A 5,000-nucleotide genomic window follows, 5' to 3' on the forward strand; every position below is an offset into this window, starting at 1 on the left:
TTGGAAGTTAAAGACTCGGGACTTGACTTGACTTGAGACAGGAAGACTTGAATGACTTGAGTGTTAATCACATCATGTTTTCAGTTTGAATATAAAATATATAAATTATTTTAAAAAATAAAGTTGATCCAGCTGGAGCGCAGGCTGAGAATAGTTTTGTCATGACTGGATCACAGGCTATCATCAGCTATGAGGTGCCCCTAGGGACATTATTCAGAATTACCATGCACATACATGTACTTTTCCTCTCACATACACATATGAAACCAAATTCATTCACATACTATAGTGAAATGCTCACACACATACAAGTGAAATGCTTTTACAAACACAACTGAAACGCTCTCATACATACAACTGAAAATATTACGCTCACACACACAACTGAAATGCTCACACACACACAACTGAAATGCTCTCACACACACAACTGAAATGCTCTCACACACACACAACTGAAATGCTCTCACACACGCAACTGAAATGCTCTCACACACGCAACTGAAATGCTCTCACACACACAACTAAAATGCTCACACACACACAACTGAAATGCTCTCACACACACAACTGAAATGCTCTCACACACACAACTGAAATGCTCTCACACACACAACTGAAATGCTCTCACACACACACAACTGAAATGCTCTCACACACACAACTGAAATGCTCTCACACACACACAACTGAAATGCTCTCACACACGCAACTGAAATGCTCTCACACACGCAACTGAAACGCGCTCTCACACACACAACTGAAATGCTCTCACACACACAACTGAAATGCTCTCACACACGCAACTGAAATGCTCTCACACACACACAACTGAAATGCTCTCACACACGCAACTGAAACGCGCTCTCACACACACAACTGAAATGCTCTCACACACGCAACTGAAATGCTCTCACACACACAACTGAAATGCTCTCACACACACAACTGAAATGCTCTCACACACACAACTGAAATGCTCTCACACACACAACTGAAATGCTCTCACACACACACAACTGAAATGCTCTCACACACACACAACTGAAATGCTCTCACACACACAACTGAAATGCTCTCACACACACACAACTGAAATGCTCTCACACACGCAACTGAAATGCTCTCACACACACAACTGAAATGCTCTCACACACAACTGAAATGCGCTCACACACACAACTGAAACGCGCTCTCACACACACAACTGAAATGCGCTCACACACGCAACTGAAACGCGCTCTCACACACACAAGTGAAATGCTCTCATACATACAACTAAAATTACACTCTCACACACACAACTGAAAAGCATTTCAGTATGTTGTATGCAAGCATTTCAGTTGTGTGTGTGAGAGCATTTCAGTTGTGTGTGTGAGAGCATTTCAGTTGTGTGTGTGAGAGCATTTCAGTTGAAACGGAAGCACATTTCAGTTGAAACGGAAGGTGGTTAAAGTACCCACTCCACTCCAGTTGGTGGCAGTAGTGTATGGCGTTTAATTTTGGACAAAACAGCGCAAGCGCAAAAACACAGCGCGCAAGTGAATTTCAACAGTGTGAGCACCATGACACAGCTCGCACGTAAAATTTAAACCTGCAGAACTTGCAAATCACAAACTCGAGCACAAAAATATGATTGTGCACACAAATTAACAAGTCCCACACACGCGCGAGTTTTTTCTGCACGCGCGCAGAACTGTACACACGCGCGAGTTCTTTTCTGCACACGCACGAGTTCTTTTCTATGGGTATGGCGTTATTTCCCTGTCAAATGTCGAGAGCGCATTATTGTAGCGCGAAAGTACATTAATGTTATGCGCGATCGCGAATCCCTCTGCTCGCGCGCGGAATATAATGCGCCGAAGCGAATCCCTCTGCTTCGCGTGGAACTGGCGCAGCTCTCAGATACACGCTGCTCTTGAAAGAATTTTCTCTGCGCTCGCTCAGAGAATATGCCTGCACTTAAAACGTGTTCATTGCAATCGCGAATCTCTCCTCTTAAGCTTAAAGTAAGCGTGTTTGTGCTTAGACTGTGTCCCGTGCGTTCGCGCATGCCCAAGTACTCTTCTCTTCGATTTCTTTCTCTTTGCTCTTGGCATAAACGCTGTCAGAACGGCAACAACCAATCAGAAAAGGCTTCAACGACTGACCAATGAAAACGCGACATCGTACATGGAATCTTATTGGTTGATATTGAACCGCACATGTTCATGTGTTCAATCAAGACGATTCAATTCAATCAAGACGAGCCGAGATGGATCCGCAGAATCGACGATCTCAGGTAAACAGTTTTATTTGTGTTGATGTTAAATATGTCAAATGTATCTTAGAAATGTCTGGGAAGAGGGCGATTGGATTATTTTACATATAAATGACCTAGACTGTCAACCACATTCATACTACAGAGCTATGCCCATTGTAGTGAGATTTTTGAGCCAAATAGATTTGAAAGCCGATTCAAAAGGCAAAAATAATATTTTACGTCTGATAATTAACACATTGTCTCGTGCAATCACACCAGTGATTAAACATTAAGTACGTAGCGAGATCAACTGCTAAATTCAAATCTGAAAAAAGACTTGGGGAAAGATAAGGTGGCAACATGCCCCGTAAAATTATGCTAGTCCTATATCTATTATGGCTGTCACGAATGAAGTGATGTGAAATGAAAAGTGTCATCTGCAATAGATTTTCTTTATCGCGGATTGCAGCGTTGAGTGTTATAACGTTAATCAATCACCCACTTTCTGTTGAGCTTAATTAATGCAGTTTGGCCAATCAGAGGCATTTTGATTAAAGGACAAGTTCGGTATTTTACACTTAAAGCCCTGTTTTAAGATCGTTTCTGATGAAATGGAACGGTTAAGATTAAAATTTGGACCAAGGCATCATAAAACCAACGCACATGGCACCCTTTTAGCGTCAATATGAGACGCAGATATATATGGGCCAGAAGGCCTCCTAGTGGTCTAACCCTAACCAATCTTTCAATCTTAACCGTTCTATTTCATCAGAAACGATCTTAAAACAGGGCTTTAAGTGTAAAATACCGAACTTGTCCTTTAATCAAAATGCCTCTGATTGGCCAAACTGCATTAATTAAGCTCAACAGAAAGTGGGTGATTGATTAACGTTATAACACTCAACGCTGCAATCCGCGATAAAGAAAATCTATTGCAGATGACACTTTTCATTTCACATCACTTCATTCGTGACAGCCATAATAGATATAGGACTAGCATAATTTTACGGGGCATGTTGCCACCTTATCTTTCCCCCAAGTCTTTTTTCAGATTTGAATTTAGCAGTTGATCTCGCTACGTACTTAATGTTTAATCACTGGTGTGATTGCACGAGACAATGTGTTAATTATCAGACGTAAAATATTATTTTTGCCTTTTGGAATCGGCTTTCAAATCTATTTGGCTCAAAAATCTCACTACAATGGGCATAGCTCTGTAGTATGAATGTGGTTGACAGTCTAGGTCATTTATATGTAAAATAATCCAATCGCCCTCTTCCCAGACATTTCTAAGATACATTTGACATATTTAACATCAACACAAATAAAACTGTTTACCTGAGATCGTCGATTCTGCGGATCCATCTCGGCTCGTCTTGATTGAATTGAATCGTCTTGATTGAACACATGAACATGTGCGGTTCAATATCAACCAATAAGATTCCATGTACGATGTCGCGTTTTCATTGGTCAGTCGTTGAAGCCTTTTCTGATTGGTTGTTGCCGTTCTGACAGCGTTTATGCCAAGAGCAAAGAGAAATAAATCGAAGAGAAGAGTACTTGGGCATGCGCGAACGCACGGGACACAGTCTAAGCACAAACACGCTTACTTTAAGCGAAGAGGAGAGATTCGCGATTGCAATGAACACGTTTTAAGTGCAGGCATATTCTCTGAGCGAGCGCAGAGAAAATTCTTTCAAGAGCAGCGTGTATCTGAGAGCGCGCGCCCAGTTCCCGCGCGCGAGCAGAGGGATTCGCGCTCGGCGCATTATATTCCGCGCGCGAGCAGAGGGATTCGCGCTCGGCGCATTATATTCCGCGCGCGAGCAGAGGGATTCGCGATCGCGCATAACATTAATGTACTTTCGCGCTACAATAATGCGCTCTCGACATTTGACAGGGAAATAACGCCATATATGGGAAGCCAAACAAAGCAAAAGTGGGACGAGACAGCGGGGGTTTACAGAGCTCGCGCCGCGCTGACATGTCATCTGCGCGGTTCAATGGTCCGAGCCGCGCGGCCAGTTCGTCAGCGCAGCGCGGACGTGTTTCCTAGCGACACCCAATGGGCAGCGCGGCGCGAACAATCCTCAACAGCGCTGCGCTGACCAATTTAAACAGCGCAGCGCAAACCATACATGCAAATTAATGTACAATAAAGAAACCCCTCCTTCCTTACCAAAAATTGGTTCTCTGCTGAAATTTAGCAGTTTTTCCCTACAGAAGACAAAGAAGAAGAAAGACAACAGCTCTGTAAACCCCCGCTGTCTCGTCCCACTTTTGCTTTGTTTGGCTTCCCACAGAAGCTTTCGGCTTCAAAAATTATTATCAAGATGGTAAAAGACGAACAGCGCTTTGCAAGACATGCAACGTTAAGATCGCGGACAGCCAGACGACAACCTCCAATTTCGTCCGCCATTTGAAGAGTCATTCTGCCCAGTAAGTGCTTGTCAATTTGTTAATTTTATCTGGTTAGTTGGTAGTTAGCTAATGTAATAATAGCAGGGTTCCCACGGGTCCTTGAAATCCTTGAAAGTTTGTGAATCTGAAAAATAAAATTCAAGGCCCTGGAAAGTTCTTGAAAATAAACATACATAGATACAGGTCCTTGAAAGTGCTTGAATTTATTTTGTGCAAGAAGTTTTCTGGAAAAAAAAAAATCTGTCCATTAATTTTTTATTTCGCCAACACTTCGTGGATTATGCTGCATACTAGCCTGCTTGATTTACGTTAGTTACGCGCATTTAAGTGTTTCCCG

At 42.6% G+C, this 5,000-nt stretch overlaps 1 protein-coding gene across 1 annotated transcript in view; it reads left to right on the forward strand.

The window, feature by feature from the left end:
• The first annotated feature begins 3,807 nt into the window (after window positions 1-3,807).
• LOC127627439 (urokinase plasminogen activator surface receptor-like) overlaps window positions 3,808-5,000 on the forward strand; it is a 12,314-nt gene continuing 11,121 nt past the window's right edge. Inside the window, exon 1 of the mRNA XM_052103813.1 lies at window positions 3,808-4,681. The gene's annotated coding sequence lies outside the window, so the exon portion shown is untranslated. The remainder of the gene's footprint in view (window positions 4,682-5,000) is intronic.

This window comes from Xyrauchen texanus, chromosome 34 (genome assembly GCF_025860055.1).
Source record: "Xyrauchen texanus isolate HMW12.3.18 chromosome 34, RBS_HiC_50CHRs, whole genome shotgun sequence".
Classification (NCBI taxonomy): domain Eukaryota; kingdom Metazoa; phylum Chordata; class Actinopteri; order Cypriniformes; family Catostomidae; genus Xyrauchen; species Xyrauchen texanus.